This window comes from Euprymna scolopes, chromosome 22 (assembly GCF_053919585.1).
Source record: "Euprymna scolopes isolate OS-2025 chromosome 22, ASM5391958v1, whole genome shotgun sequence".
In the NCBI taxonomy this organism is placed as follows: domain Eukaryota; kingdom Metazoa; phylum Mollusca; class Cephalopoda; order Sepiida; family Sepiolidae; genus Euprymna; species Euprymna scolopes.
The window spans coordinates 37,934,171-37,951,634 of record NC_136503.1 but is presented as its reverse complement, the minus strand read 5'-3'; the positions used below and the strand labels follow the sequence as shown (position 1 = coordinate 37,951,634).

Sequence of the window (17,464 nt, the reverse complement as noted above, 5' to 3'; positions counted from 1 at the left end):
GTTAAAGTTTTTGGCGTTGGTGAGATGATTTCTTGGTAAGTATGCCTTGACCTGTTGGGTGTTCGCTTAAGTTTGGAGGCGGGGGGGGGGTTATTTTGTTGTTAATTGTTTGGAGAGGGTTATATATATATATATATATATATATATATGTGTGTGTGTGTGTGTGTGTGTAAACACACTATGCACAATGCTTTAAGCAAACTACAACATCCTTGCCATATATATAACTTTACTCTTTATCTTTTTAACTCGTACTATCTCTCTCTCTCTCTCTCTCTCTCTCTCTATATATATATATATATATATATATATATATATGTGTGTGTGTGTGTGTGTGTGTGTGTGTGTGTGTGTGTGTGTGTGTGTGTAAACACACTATGCACAATGCTTTAAGCAAACTACATCCTTGCCATATATATATATGGCAAGGATGTTGTAGTTTTGCTTAAAGCATTGTGCATAGTGTGTTTACACACACACACACACACACACACACACACACACACACACACACACACACACACACATATATAGATAGATAGTACGAGTTAAAAAGATAAAGAGTAAAGTTACATAGAAACTTTATTACATTATTAAGTCAATAAGGGTTTTTTATTCTATTGTTTGCTTCTCTTTAGAGCTTTTTTTTTCATCCAGATAGATTTGCCTTACCATTGAAATTTTTTATTCATCCTAATTTTATTATATATATATATATATATATATATATATATATATATATATATATATATATATATATATATATATAATCTCCTAAATGCTAATGCTTTTAAAAATTCAATCTATTAAAAATAAAGAATGAAAATTTAAAAACGGGCATTAAATTGCTGATATCGGTTTAAATTCTTTTAAACAACATATGCCAAAACATGAATGAAAATCATTTGATCTCAATCATTTACCAAATTTCTGTAAATATCCTAGGACCAGGCGAATTTCTTACTGACATAAAACTACTAATTTTTATATTACTATTGTAAAATATTATTATTTATAATAAACTTTGTATATTTTATAGGAATATAATCAGATATTAATGTGTTTTATTTTAATTAAAAAAAAAATGTTATACTATTACAGTATAAGCAAGGTTTGAGGCTATTTTTGGCGGTAATAACCTAAATCTCGCCATATTGAGGTTACAGTCCATGTGAAACGTATTCTTATCATTATACTGTAAGTTACTTTGTTATTTCTCTTAATGTTGATCCTAAATAGTTTTTGGAATGCTGCTCATTAGAGTGCATGTCATTAAGAAGCATCGGCTGTTGTTTTATTTTTTCGAACGTTTGCATGTTTATGGTTTTGTTTATATTATCTTTGATTTTTGATTTTTTAAATTTTATTTGGAAACTTCCTTGAAATATGTAAGCGTGTTTCTTTTGCATCCTGTTGGGCATCCGTACAAAATACGACGTAAACATAAATTGATTAAGAAAAAAATTAACTTTCTTTTTAAAAAACAAAAACAAAACAAACTTAATTTGTAATGACATGTGATCGAAATGGGAAGAGTATTTTTTTTTTATCCTGTTTCATATTGCGAACAATGTATCAAAGTGTATTAAGTGCTACGTTTATTTTATTTTATTTTTTGTTCTTAAGAGTTTGTTTTCAAATATAGCACTATATATATATATATATATATATATATATATAAGGTACTTATGCAGAATACGGACCGTGTTATTTTTTTTTTATAGAGATTTCAAGTCAAATTTAATTTTTACGTTATCCCGTTTTTTTTCTTTTTTATTATAAAATTCAATTGTTAGATGAAAGTACAGATTAGTTACAAAACGCCTCTTCCTCATGTTAAGAATGGTTCAAATAATAACGTCATTATTTCAGCACGGTCCGTATTCTGATAAGTACCACGTGTGTGTGTGCCATGAAAATAAATGGCAATTAAGCTGCACAAAATGTTCCGTATTTCAACCCTGGGTACTGTGTGGAATCCTTAGGCTTGAATAAAACAAAAGGAAACACGAATTCTACGCATTCTTGCCTGACAATTCCCTACAGGGGTGGACCTAAACGAAACATTTACCAAATGTAATTATACCAAATTTTCTATAAAAAATTACTTTTTAACTATAAACAACTTTCTACTCGATGAATTATCGTAATTTCTGGATATATCACTATTTTCGACATGACAATTAAGGATGTACTATTGTTTTTGCTTAAAACGACATTTTTTTTTTTTTAAATCTATCTTAACAAGTACCCTTTTTTTTTCTATGAAAATATATGGTAATTAAGCTGCACAGAATTTTCCACATTTCATCCCTGTAGGGGTGGACCTAAACGAAACATTTACCTTACATTTTTCTTAGACGTAGTTATAAAGTAGACAGTAAAAAGTTCACACACACAGGGGACATAACTCGGGACGAATATTTTAGATTACTTGTTCATGGCTGCAATATTTGTTGTCAATAGCGATAGACTTTATTTTACTAAAAATTTGTCTGTCTATCTATTTAAAAAACTCTATCTCCTCCAAAACTAAAAATAACAAAGCGGCGCTAGGGGCCTCAAATGATTGGATTTTTTATGTGCCGTTCTTTTAGGGATCTTTAGCCGGTTTAAATAGTTTTTAAGGAGTCAAAAAATGGGTCAAAATTGAAAAAAAAAATCATTATACATTTTGGGTACTAGTGCAGAGAGTGATCCGGACGTGAATAATAACGTTATTATTTAAAAAGCCATTCTTAACATGGGGAGGGGAGGGTGTTTTTTTACCTATTCTATACTTCAACCTTACAATTGAATAAAAAAAAAACATATCATGAAACTTTAATAAAACTTGGAAATACGATTTAAAAAATAGCGCGGATCACTCTCTGCACTAGCACCACATTGGGTACATACATCTTAGTTTATTTTTTAATTTTTAATCAGTTTATATGCATATTGCATGTCACGTTGGTACAGTGGTAACGTCACCAGCTTTGACTGCTACAGTTTTGCTTTCGATTCTAGCTGATGGCATCAAGTACGTATTTTTTTTACTTTTGATATCACGACTCTATAATAATATATACGAAATCTGGACAATTTAAAATATATTTAAGCATATTTTACGACCGGGCAAAGCCGGGCGCCCACTCCCCCCACTAGTGTTTCTCAAAGATATGTCCACATTAAAACTAACGGGAGGACTGCTAGTTATTTATATGAAGCATGAAGCAATACGTCTGTGAAAGCAGTCGATATTCAGTCTTTTAAAGAAATGTCCAAATTTAACTTTGCTATATTTGTTTGCAAAAATGATAAATTGGACATTATTTTTATTTTATTTATTTGTTTCTATTGCATTTTCACCCCCCCCCCAACAAAGCACAGTACTACTTTGATGTAGAGAGCTACTATCTGGAACATAATTTACAGGGTACTATGTATGGAGTTAAGCAGCAAGATGTCTGTTTACATTACACTTGAACTTCTGCATGTCAGTACAGCCAGGGAAGCAGGAACCCAGAAGAGAATTCCAAAGTCTAGCAGTCCGAGGAAAGAAACTATTAGAGTAGGTATAAGGTTTCTGGCATGTAGGGATCTACTGTGTAGGGGTGGATTTAGCTGCTTGTTGGGGGTATTTACGTTTAGTGGGAGCTTACAAGGGCTTAAAGTTCGTCGGAGCACTTACCATTAAAATACTTGTCAAACAGGCAGAGGAATGCAACATTTCATCGATGGGACAGAGGTTGAAGTCCAGCTGACATTTATTCTGTACACATTTTGATAGAACTCTAAACTTCTTTTTACCCCCCCCCCATACCAAAAAACAAAAAAAAAGTTAAAAACTAATAAAATAAAACTGTCATTTAAGTTTGTTGTGTAACGTTGCTGAATGTATCTATAAAACTTTCAAATGTGAGTTTATCTGAAGTAGGGCAGCCCTTGGAGTGAATGTGGTATTGTGATAACCGATTTTAGAGTAGGATACATAATTTTAAGTATAGGGTGACTCAAAAAACAAAAAAACAAAAGCTAAATGGAGGCCATCTAGAACATATGCTGTAGAACGGAGAAAAAAAGGCCAAATACCCTAGTGTTTTGATGTGATGTTTTGAATATAATAAACTAGTTATGACCAAAGTTTCATTTCATTCAGACAAAGCAGTAAGAAACTGGGCCTAATTAGAGTTGGGGGCCGTTTTTTGGGGTGGGGGGGTCACCCTGTATTAAAGACCAAGGATGACCACCGACGCCCATTTCTCCCCACACTTTTCATCATCATATCTTATCACAATAGAAATTAACCCATCGCATTGCGGTGCTGTTTGCCTCCTTAAGGTCTTGGTTTGAGCAATGAGGACCCAATCGGCAGTTTTCCCTAAGGTGGTGCATCGTTTGTATCTCTCCACATGGACATAAAGGTGAGGTGTCTAGGCCCCACTTGTGGAGATGGTACAGTGGTACTTTAGGGAGTTGAGTTAATGCTTTTCGGGCACTCCCTAATAAAATAAATATTTCAACACAAGCTACTGAATAACGAACAAACGACTTTGTAAAACTTGCAAGGAAAAGGTTTATTGAAGTAAGGCAAGATGCCATTTAGATATAGCTGGGATAGAACTCGTCTGCCTTTGCCCGGTAGTTATTCCCAAGTGGGGACCGTTGATACCGATGTAGGCAGAGAGAGAGTGTGAGGAAACAGGTCCGCTCTCTTTGACGTCTCGCTGGAAAAAGGAAGAGGTTTTCTTGTCCGGGATGGAAGCAGTTATAGTTCCTTAAGAGGGTAAGGAAGATCCCTGTGCTATGCCTCTGATTGGTCAGTATGTGCCATATCGCACAGTCGGGGGAGGCACTGACGCACAAGAAAAGAGTTCTATTTGTTTCTGCTACAGTACACTTTTGAATAGCCGTGTGCCTAATTCATTATGTATTTTTATATTTTGTGCAAATAAATATTTCAAAGTATTTCTGTTTATGTTAACAGATAAAATGCATCATCTGTGAATTCAATCTATAATGAAATCCCTTATCATTCTGTTAGCATTATCAAATATGTCCATGTTACTTTAACTTATACTCCGTTTTTGTTTCTTTCCATGATACCTTTAAGTCAAGAAAATTGGATGCTTATTTATAAAACGATACATTATGAAATATGGCAATCCAAAATAAAATAGAAAAACTATTAAGCCAACAAACTCTGGACCACAAAACCCGCATGATATCTTCATATTAGAAGAAGGGAGGTAATCTACGATGAACTGGCTTGATGCAAATGTCGCTTGAAGTTCGTTGACTCCAAGTAGTAAATTAATTTTATGTTTTATTAAAATTCTACTTTCTTACTTTCTGGCATTTTTGGCGTACACTAATTATTTTTTCTTATTGAAAAACTACATCAATAAGTTTTCCTATTTTATTTTGAACTACCACTGTTATGAAGCCATTCAGCATCATATCTTATGAATCTGAAGATTCTATTATTGGAATTGTTTTTCCTGATAATTTCCTAGTCAGAATTCTTGCTAGAAAGATATCAGGTACTTAAAGGAGGGACTATGAGAAGATTGCCAACATCCATTGTCGCCTTCGTCCAACATAAACAAATTCTTGATAAGCCGTTCTTAAGTAATCCAATTTCTCAAATTTATACTACTAACGATTCCTATGATATTGTCCCATTGACTACTTACGCTCTTTAACCCTCATCCTCGAGTGGCCTATAGACCTTGATAAGTGGTGCTCCTTAATTAAAAAAACTAAGTAAAAGTGATTTTTGTGGAACGAACTGGATTTGAACTTGGGACACTCAAGTCATCAGTCAGTGTTGCTAACCACTAGACCACTGTCACTTCCCAATGAAACCATTGACACATATGCAAATGGCCAAGCCACGGCCAGAGTGTGACGTCACAGCAGGATTGGAGAAAGAGGAAAGAAAAAAAGCATTTGTCGGTGTGACAGAAACTTTTAACTATATGTCAGCGAAAAAGGAACTTTTAAAACAAGATGCAAGACTCGTTAATCTTTTGAACTTTTGCAAGATTTTTTGGGCGACCATTAAACGAATTGTGCACATAGCAGCTGGTTGTAGCTACAGACTAAAAAAGACTTAATTGACCCAGATAGGAAAAAACAGGAATGCGACCATGCTCTGTTGCTTTTGAAAAGTATGTGTGGATGGTTTGGTGATTAAACGACCGGTAATAAATACCCTTTTCTTTCAGCAGAAAAAAACAAATATTTGTTAATTTTTTTTTTTTTTTGTATAAAAATCTTGCTAAGAAATAATGTTGGATCCGTGTTAAAATGCAACAACCATTCAATTTACTCTCTTTTTGATTTAGAAAATATCCTTTTCATAGTAAAAAAATATTTATCTATCAAGACTGCAAATAATTAATAACGAATTCTCATAAACTATTACATGCTTGAGTAACAAAAAGTCGAATGCATCTTCGGTCAATAATAATAAACAACCTTTTTTATCAAGTTTTCTTGTGTTGCTTATCAACTATTTTTCAACCCACTTATTACAATGAATCTGTTTGGCGGTGATCTATTTTCTGTTATTTCTTGGTGATTGTGGATTTTGATTATGAATTAGGTTATTGTTATTTTTAAGTGTTCGTTTTTGAAACAACATATTAGCAACAGTAATTATTTATGATTGATTTTTTTTTTTTTTGTAAAGATGTTACAATGTGTTTTCGGCAATAGTGCATTATAATTATCAAAATAGGGTGGTGGAAAAAAAAAAAGCAAATAATCAACAAATAACTGTTACCAAAGGCAAAGAAAGTTACTTTCCTACCTATCTGGAGAATGAATTTTGTTTTCAAATATTTGTAAACATTTTTATTTCAATTAAAAGTTTTGTTCGAACCATCTTACAAAAATCAGTGGTATCTGAATTTTATCAAAGGGTCCCTGCTCCCATTTTACCATCTTTGCTTAAAACTAAATAGAGTCCACATTATGACTCTTTACAAAATTCCAAAATTCATAAGTCACTTAATTAGTGTGGGAGTGAATCCTATACGTACACACACACACACACACACACACACACACACTTACCTAACATTAGATAAATTGAGATTACAATCTATGTGCATTTTAAACTACTAATTGAACTAGCAGGACTACCAGGTGTTTCCCCAGGGTAAAAGTGTTTAATATTTTTATTAAAATTTCTCTCTCTATCCGTCTGTTTTTTTGTTTTTTTTTTCCCCCTCTTCTCTTGTTTTACCCCTTAACAAAATCTGACCCAGTTGACCTTTTTTTTTTTTTCTAAATCTAATTTATAAAACTGCTTATGTCTGTTTGTCTCCATGTTTTCAAACTCTATCTCATCTGAAACTAAAAGTCGCAGAGGGATTTCAAATGATTTGATGTTTTTTTTTTTTCTGGACTGCTCTTTTATGGGTCTTTAGCAAATTAAAATAGTTTTTAAGGGGTCAGACTTAAAAAGAAATGTTATACTTTTGTACATTCATCTTAGTTTATTTTTAATCAGTTCATCACGTTGGTACAGTGGTAACGTCACCAGCTTTGAATGCTACAGTTTTGCTTTCAGTTTCGATTCTAGCCAATGGCACCTAAATACTTATTTTTTTACTTTTGAAATCACGACTCTATAATAATATATATGAAATCTGGATAAATTAAAATATCATATTTCAACATATTTCATGACCGAGCAAAACTGCCCCCCCCCCCGCTAGTTTTAGATATTATTTATCACGAACAATGCTGATTAAGACTATACTAACTTTATGAATCTTTGTTTAGCAGTTTTGTACTTTTAACTGTTTTTTTTTCTCTGGATAACCTGGCATGATGATACTTTTCCCTACGAGTAAACCCTGACTAAATATTCAAAGTAACATAGTATGCAAAGCTCCAATAAAATCCCATCTGTATGGTTACCCTACATTGGCTTAGACGAGAATCGGTGCGCCTTCTCTGAGTAATGTTGCTTATAGTGACAACACTAATCTAGATATTCGACCAGACTAGATGAATTCTTGTCCTGGAATCTAGCAAGCAAGACTAAGAGACCAAAAGAAAGATATATTATAGCATAGTTAACTGGTCAATAAGTGAGAGGAAAACTTGTTTTCATAACTTCTTTAATATCTCAACGTTTGAGAGATAAAAGAAAAGTGTAATGGAATATTCGAATATCTATGCGTCTCGTATAGAGATCAAGTGTTAATCGCAGAAAAATGCCACTTGATATTTTGAGGACTGCAGATGAAGTAAAATTAAACGGAGAGAAAAAAAACTATGATTCTGCAAATCTGGAAAACTGGAAAACTGAGCTATTAAATGTGTACAAGACAAGAACGAGAAAGAAACAATCTTAGTAGAAATTAGTGCCCCCCCCAATGATGCTGAGTTAAGCAGGTCTGTAAGAGAAAACATAACGAAATACCAAAGTCTTATGTATGACAAAAAAAAAAAAAAAAAATGGAATCTTAGGAAGATCTCCATCATTTCACTAAGATCAACCGGACTCCTAAAAAAGAATTTCAAAAAGCAAATATATCCAGTGAACCAAGTGCAAAAGAGATCCAAACGAGTGCACTTAAAGGGACGGTTAGAATCTTAAAAAGATCTCTCGATTGGAATGTATGAGATAGTGGGTGAATGTCTGGCATTAGACATCCACAGCTAGAACGAACTGATATGAAAATTAAAAAAAAAAATCTTAAAATGCTTGGAAACAATTTGTGGACGACCAAACTAGTTAAATACAGGAAGTAACCATAAAGAGTACAACGTCTATCCTTAAGAGCCCTTTGATATAACTTCAAAAGCTTTTTAATCGGTTTGGGTCATAAATTTGAGCTGCCACGGGGCCAAAGTTCAAAAGATTTGACTTTTGCGGTCTAAAACAAACTACTCAGCCAATTTTTGGTCTGAACATTTGAAATTTTACATAACGTGTATTCAGACATGCGGCAAGCATTTTAATCAGTTTTTGGATAAAAATGTTGCTACCAAAAGGTCAAAGTTGAAAGGGTTGACCTTTGCAGATTCTACCAAACTCCTCTGCCAATTTTGGGTCTGAACACTTGAAATTTTAGATGTAGGTTACTTGGATATGGATCAAACTTTTTAATTTTGATTTGAGACCAAAGCAATAAATGTTAAGGGGTCAAAATTGGGGTCAAAGTTAAAAAATATTTTTACTCTGCGGTCTCGACCAAATTACTCAGACAATTTTTTCTTCTAAATTTTACATAAAGTGTATTCACGCGTATGGCAAGTTATGAACAGTACACAGGGTTCGAGCAAAGCCGGGTTGAACTGCTAGTAGATATTAAATTAGGACACCATTTCTTTACAAAAGTTCACAAGCTGTCAAAGAAACAAGATTTTTTTTTCTGCAGATAGGAGCCTATTTGCAAGGACTGTGCCCCCCCCCACTACCACATCCACTACCAGGCAATGACTGATTCTGTGCACTCCTGTTCTTAGCCCTGAATTACTATTTTTTTCTTTTATTTTTAATTTTTATAATTCTGAAATAAAATCTTATCTTATAAGATTGTTAATATCTGATACTAAGACCCACAATATATATTGCAATACACTCTAATACAAAATAAATATGCCGTTGTATTTCTTGTAAAATTTTTACTAAGAGTTGTTTAATTTTGGTATAAGGCTTTGTTTCCAATTTCATCCAATCTGCACTCAAATGTAGTATAGATTTTGTTTGTACAAAAAAAAAAAAGAAGTCTATTTTACATGTATGGTTTCACCTGGATGCTGAACAGGAAAATCATTGATATCGATTTGTCTGCCTTCAAGGGCGAATTCTGGAAGCAGGCCAAGTTGAAGGTTGTGTTTTTTTTTTTTTTAAACAAAACCTTTAATTTCAGCGCTTTCACCACTCCTAATATTTATCTAAAAATGAAAGTGGAACAATAAACAAAAGGTATATTAGCCAAGGCAGCTTATATTAAGTTACACAGCATAAGGAGTAAAGTGTAGTAGCTATTCTGGCACTACACTTCATCTTTTCTGTTCTCGGTCAGTTAAGGAGAAATCTTTCTTAACTGAAGCAATTGAAATTTTTGCCCCAATCCAGAGTGCCCTTCTTTGGGTTTCCTCACATTAAAAACAGATCTTGTATCTAACTCTGCTGTTGTATAGAGGTTTCTTGCAGATGTGTCTGTGTATAGGTTTCAAAGATCACAGAAACAGATGAATTCAGATCTACATCGGTTTCTTCCAGTCCACCTGTGCACAACTATAAATAAACGAGGTGTTTGATTTTTTTTTTTTTCTTTATAATGAAATATTTATTTTAAGAAAGAAAAAGAGGGGGCTATTAAATATTTATTTTTAGTGCGTTTTTTAAATTAATTTTTTTTTTATTATTTACAATAAGTTTTAATAAAAAAACAAAAACATTGTGTTCCTATTTGTCAAAACATAAGATTCTATGTTTTATGGGTTTTGTACGTTTTCAGCATCCTAATTTTTAATTTTCAAATTTCTCCATGCTCCACGATTATTCCATTTATATTTAAATTACTATAATTCTAAAAAATATGTACATTTTTTTTTGTGTTCATTTTCACTATTTCTTTATATTAAAAATTAACTTTGTCATGAAAAAAAAAAAACCCCAAACGATTCGGGTTTATTATCCATATGTTTACAGTGGCCAGAAGTCAACTGGAAGAAACTGGTGTGGACCTAAATTCGTGCCATTCAGATTTGCTTATTTCTGGGGTCTTTGAAATCTAATTGATCCATATATATATATATATATATCTCGCATAATTATTTCTTTTGTGGAAAGCAACCATTTATTAAGTCACCTGATGAGGGCTTCTAGCTTTAACCAACCATTTGTCTGAAACATTAACATGTCCAGTGTTGCGACTATTTAAATTTGTTTATATTAATAAAAATAAATCTTGCTCTTTTATTGAGCACTCTTAATAACTTTGTTAAATTCATTAGTTATCACTTTTGAATAACTTTAACCTGATGTATGTCTGTATATATATATTATATGTGTGTGTGTGTTAGTGTACAAGGAATGTGAAAGAATCTTCTTGCTAAGTGGTGTGTCAGTGTGCCACATCAATCACTTTCAAGCCACCTAATGTTTTTATCTTTGAAAAATATAAATGCACTTAAATTTGTTCTGCCTTGCTCTCTTCACCTTAAAAGTAAATTCAGATAGAATAGTCAGATTTGCTAAAATGTTTATTGAAAGCATAAAAATACTGAAATATTGATGAAATTTAGTTGGATTAATTTATACCTGCTCCTTGTGAGATCTTGATACAGTATTTGGGTGTCAACTTCCATCTTTTATCTGGCTTTTACCATAAAAAGAGGCATTTAAAAAATTTTTAGAAAAAAAAATGCTTCTTAGTTATTTGCATGAGAAAGTAACTATGATGAATGTATTTTTATTTATTATTTTTTGTAGATTCCCCCCTCCCCCAAGGGGCATTTAAAAAAATATTTCTGTAATGTTATTTTCTTTAAATTTATAAAACATCGAATTATGCAAATCTAAAGTTTTTTTTTTTTTTTTTTGAACACTTGTATTGACATCATAAAAAAATTAATGATTTGGTAATGTGTATCTTGCCTGTTTTTGTCAAGCGACCAATTACATGCATTTACTTACAAACTTTGAAAACCCCATAACTTTTTCATATAGGTTAATGTACTTCTGAGTGTTAACACTGCAATGTTTAAGCTAGTATACATTCAGCCGTTTTTTTTTTATGTGCCTATCATATTAGCTAACCTGTACTCATGCACATTACAAAACTAATCCCACTCAGTTGAGAGAGTTCACAATGTCTCATAGAACATGCCTAGCAATCAAGTGTGGAAAAATAATTATGGGAGACAGTCAATCACAGACACTGAAGACCTGCAGACCAGAGTTGGGCTTCATATCTAATTTGATCATAGAACGACACTGTTAACTTATCTCCTCAGTGTTTGTACTAACCAGGGAGAGGATCTGGTGCAATTGCAGTGTATATCAGTTCAATGTTCCTATTGAAGGATTCACTTGCACTGATGTTGGACATCTGCATTGGCGACTAAGGTTAGTGGTCATATTTTAAGCTCTTGTAGTCTTGAACTGCTGAATAGTCTTGAAGTAAAATTTTCTTAAGACACAAAATCGTTTTTTTTTTTTTTTTTTTTTTTTTTAAATCTTAGATAAACTATGAGATTCAAGCTGAAAAAAGATTCGCCTGTGGCTATACAGATCCAGACCTTTTACTTCTCTCTTCTGGGTTTTTATGATGGTTCTCTCTTATTTTAAAAGTCAAAGTATTTTATTATATTAGTCTGCTCTGTTTTCAGATTTCGCATATAAACTTGATATAGAACCTGTTTATTGCTCTACATTAGAAAATCATGTTAATTATACCTCACACTATCAAGTTTTTGAAATCTAAGCCTGTATCAGAATTTGCTAAATTCCAATCTATTTGAAGGCAAATAAAATGCAAATTTTGGGTTGATTTATTTACTGAAATTTTACAGAACATTTCTAATAGATGTTATTAAGAATATAACAAAAAAGGAATCTATGTGTTTGACTCTAAAATAAGCATCTTTTGCTTGATGATCGCTGAATCATCTTATGCCAGTAGACGTAGGTGAAATGTTGACAAATTCTGAGCTCCAGCAATGATTCTGTGACTTTTTCATGTTTTTTAATGGCTGGTTATGACGTGAAACTACATCCAACAACAAGGCCCTGGTGTGGAGCTCCAGGGTTTTTGGGGAGAATGTCACTACCCCTTAGTCGTTGCAGTGCTGGGTCACCTTTGGGCAAGGTGTAATACCCTCTAACTCCCCTATTTAGGGTCACAAAAATCCAAGCCTGGTCAACAATGCTCATGGCGGATGAGGAAGGAATCCCAACGGCTTGCGCAGCAGATGAACCAGCACCGCAGTGCCGACGTGGTCAACAAGGGTGATGTACAACTCGACTCTGGTCTACCTCAGCCATCGGATGCGGCTAATTGCATGTATGTAGAATGTCCTGACCCGTCCTTGCCTCTGTACTTTTGCTTTCAGTGGAGAGGGCGCTAGCAGTACTGGGCAAGCTGCTTATTCCTACTTTGCCTAGGCTGGGAGAGAGGTGAAGATCCTGTGGAGATGGAGTGAGGGCGTACCGGCAGGTTTGATGGACTGGAAGCCGTGGCGTGATCTCTGCAGTCAGGCGATTGGAGTATGATGGTTGTGCTTTTGCTGAAGAGCGACAGCATTTCAGGGCAGCAGCTCCGGTGACCGGGCAGCTCTATTCAGAGGTGCACTGCCTTCCCCTCCGGTGACCGGGCAGCTCTATTCAGAGGTGCACTGCCTTCCCCTCCGGTGACCGGGCAGCTCTATTCAGAGGTGCACTGCCTGCCCCAACATGGGGAGGGTCCTAGTGTCACATCTGCGGCCGGGGTTTCAGAGCTCCGATCGGACTCACATCACACCTTCAACATGGACACTAACTGACCTTCGCGTCATCGTCAAAATCGACGGACTGCCAGAGAGAGAGAGAGATGTATATGATATGGTTATCAATGCACCTGCATACATATACAGTGTCTGCTATTCTCAAATGGTCACCCATCTGATGCTGACTAGACAATGTTGCTTAACTTTGGATATAATGGTATCATTTGATGGTTCGTACCTTTCTAATCCATTGTAATGTAGATCTAGATATTTTTTCTCTTTCTTTTTACATTAACGTTTAAAGTAACGTTTGACAAGCTGTAGCAAAAATGTTCTGTAATTTCTTGGATGATAGTGCTCTTAAGATAAATGCAGGAATAAAACTTAAACTTATCTTTACTTAACCAGATTTAGCCAAAGAAAATTAATGATATACGAGGGATGTTCCAAAAGTAATGCCTCATATTTTTTGGATTCCGTGTAAATGAATTAAATGGGATTGAAAGTTGCATTGTTAGGATGACTGAACTTGCGTGATCACGACCTATCTAGATATTGGTGGTGTGAGACTCAAAGCAACCCGTCATCGACGTGCATCAAAAGCAGAAATGCGTCATTGAATTCCTGGCAAAATTGCATTGAGAATGGTGGTGACTATGTAGAAAAAATAAATTCTGGAGCACAAAAGGTTGCTATTTTTAATAGTACCACTCTTGTTTTCAAAGCTCTTCAACTTTTTGAGTTTAAAAAAAAAAAAAAAAAAAAAAAAATAGTAGGTTTTACTTTTGGAATAATCCTTGTATATTAACATTATTATTATATATATATATATATATTTTTTTTTAATTCAGCATACAAGAATGATCCTAAATTAGAGAATCCTTGACCTTTCAAAAATATTTTAAAAAACAAAACAAAAAAACAGCTATTGTTATCGATATTGTACAGAGTTAATTATTCAAGCATTATGATATTTTAATATGGATCATGATCCATAAACAAATGTACAAGTTGTCAATTTAATGAATAAAAATCGTCAAATAAAATTTAATTCCTTCTTTAAAGTTTAAAATAAATAAATTGTAGTTTGGGATTTTTAACACTAAGATTGATTCTTTGTATTATATTCGGACTATTCTCATCTTGGTTTTTATATTCACAACATTTTAACATGTATTAGGGATTGATTCAGTTGATGATTCCATATAGGTTTCAGAATTCAACGTAAAGAGTTCAAAATTCCAAAAAAAAAAGATTCTCAAGTTGAAAAAGATACACCTGAAGGTCAAGTTACATTGACGTCCAAAACTGTTTGTTGTACTGCATCCACCCTAGGTCAGTTGAACCTGCTTCCTCCAAAGGAGGAAATGTCAAAGGAATATTAAATTTACAGGCAATCCCCAGTAGTCCAATGTAAACATTCTTGCTGAGCCGTCCCCTTAAATAATCCAAATTCTACCCAATCTACACCATTAACAATTACTACACTACTACCTTACATTTGTTAACCCTTATCCTCGAGTGGCCTCTTGACCTTGATTAGTAGTAATTCTTGTTAAAAAGAAAGAAAGTTGCCTGTAATAACCAAAATGAGAATGAATGATACAACATACATTTTAGTTTATTTGTTTTGTATTATATATATATATATATAAATAATGCTAGTATTTCAACCCGGCGTTGCCCGGGTGTTTGGAGGTGTGTGTTGAGCAAAAAAAAAAAAGTGGTAGTAGGAAAGCAGGCTTGAATCCGTACCGCGAAGGAGGAAAAGAATGGGGAAAAAACATGACGTCTTTGCTCTTACGACCACCGCCAAACCTGAAGTGATGTAGGTTTAAATTAAGGTTAGACAATCGAAAAAAGGGGATGACTTTCGAAAATATCGGTGAAAAAAGCGACCCCCCCCCCTGTAGAAAAGTGCCCAGTTGAGGTTGAAAAAATTAATTTTTAGCCAATTTTTCGGTATTTGTCGTCTGAAGGGTCGAGCTTCAAAACAATACTGATCTTGTGAAAATCCGCCACCTCTGTCGAAAGTTTTAGGCAGACATGCAAACATACATACATACATACATACATTTATATATTGGTAGCTCAAATTTTCGACCAAAACCGATTAAAAAGCTTGCCCTATCTCTGAATACACTTTATGTAAAATTTCAAATGTTTAGACCAGAAATTGTCCGAGTAATTTGGTAGACCGCAAAGGTCAAATTTTTTAAAACTTTGACCCCTATTATGACCCCTTAACATTTATTGTTTTAGGCTCAAATCAAGTTAAGTTAGATCCATGTCCAAGGAACCTATATCTAAAATTTCAATTTTTTATACTCAAAATTGTCGGAGGAGTTTGGTAAAGTTCTCAAAGATCAAATCGTTGAACTTTGACCCCTTAACAGCCAAATTTCTGTCCGAAAACGGATTACAAATATTTTCCCAAATCTCAGTCCCTGTATATAAAATTTCGAGTCTATAGACTGAAAATTGACAATTATTGTGTAGGGAAATGTGCACACACACAGACAGACAGGTTGTGTGGGGGGATTACATGTTAAATTTTTTGTGTCAATTTGACCTGACAGACTGTCCCTTTCCCATTAAACATGTTGCCCAGGGCGGTATGATTGTTTACTTCCGGTCAACTTCAGTTAAGTTGATATTTCCTTAGGTCTTCCTCACCACCTAATGTTTTTGAAAACATCCTCAAATTATTAAAAAACATTTAAGAAAAATTTACTGTCCAATATTTGTTTAAATACATTTATGTTAAACTTATATATAGTGATCATAACTATTACTGACATAAATCATTTTAAAGGAAATATAAGTATAATATTAATCAAAAGCAAAGAAGGTATTAAAAGAATTTAAGTTCATTTTTATAAAAGAGTCACCGCATATCAAGGATAAGAGTTAGTGAGTGTCAGGTGTTTGGTGAGGCAACATTGTAAAAATCGGTAGTGGTTGAAATTGGGTAGCATTTGATGACTTAAGGATCAAGAATATGTTTACATTGGACTAGAAAGCTATCATATTGTAGTTAGGTGGAAAGCAGCCCTGCACTATTAGTTCCACAGGCGGACAGCTCTAGAAAAGAAACTTTGTTCATGGAATTCGCATTTAGTTTTAGACACAAATAGGGAGATGATGGAGAAATTGTTGACAGTGGTTGTAACTAGACAACTGTTTGTGAATGTTTTACAGGTGGAGGAGGAAACCATAGATTGGAACTCAATTAAAAAAAAAAGTTTAAAGCAATTTACTCCACTGGGAGCAAAATAATTCGACAATCAAAATGGCTGGATGCAAATTATTTTACTTACAGTCGCTATTTACAATGATGTAAATTGCTTTAAACTTCTTTGAAATATTAAATTCTTTTAACACAAAGTGGTCAGAAATTAATAAGTAAATCAAAATAAATTGTTTTTGACGAATTTCCCAACAGTATTTCCTTTTAAGATAATTTGTTGGTAATAGTAATAATTAGTAAAAAGATATTTTCGTGCATTTTCATAATAATAATGATAATAGCGAAAATCAAAATATTGAATTTCAAGTAAAACACTGGGTATCTACTTGATTGTCATGTCACACTCACAGTCATGAAAATATCCAAAAACTAAGAACAAACAATAAAGTAGAAAATTAATTATTAATGAAAACAGTTTTCAAAGACGATTGGGGAAAATTAAGTTCTGCTAAATTGGCCAAAGGTTTTCAGTTTTCAGAAAATATTAGCCCTCCATTTTTGTTAAGATTCGAACTGTGTTTTTTTTTCAAAAACTCAATTTTCGCTAATTGTCTTTGAAAACTGTTTTTATTAATAATTAAGTTTCTACCTTATGGTTTTTTTTTTCTTTTTTTTGTTGTAATTTTTGGATATGTGTGTTACTGTGGCATGACAATTAAGTAGATACCATTGCTTTTACTTGAAATTTAATATTTTGATTTTCAAATTTCAATATCATAATGAAGAACACCTGATACTTTATATAACCTGACAATTTTGATGTTTGAT

At 33.4% G+C, this 17,464-nt stretch overlaps 1 protein-coding gene across 1 annotated transcript in view; it reads left to right on the top strand.

Moving 5' to 3' along the window:
• The first annotated feature begins 1,077 nt into the window (after positions 1-1,077).
• Positions 1,078-17,464, top strand: part of LOC145243981 (calcium-regulated heat-stable protein 1-like) — a 93,453-nt gene continuing 77,066 nt past the window's right edge. Inside the window, exon 1 of the mRNA XM_080107118.1 lies at positions 1,078-1,197. The gene's annotated coding sequence lies outside the window, so the exon portion shown is untranslated. The remainder of the gene's footprint in view (positions 1,198-17,464) is intronic.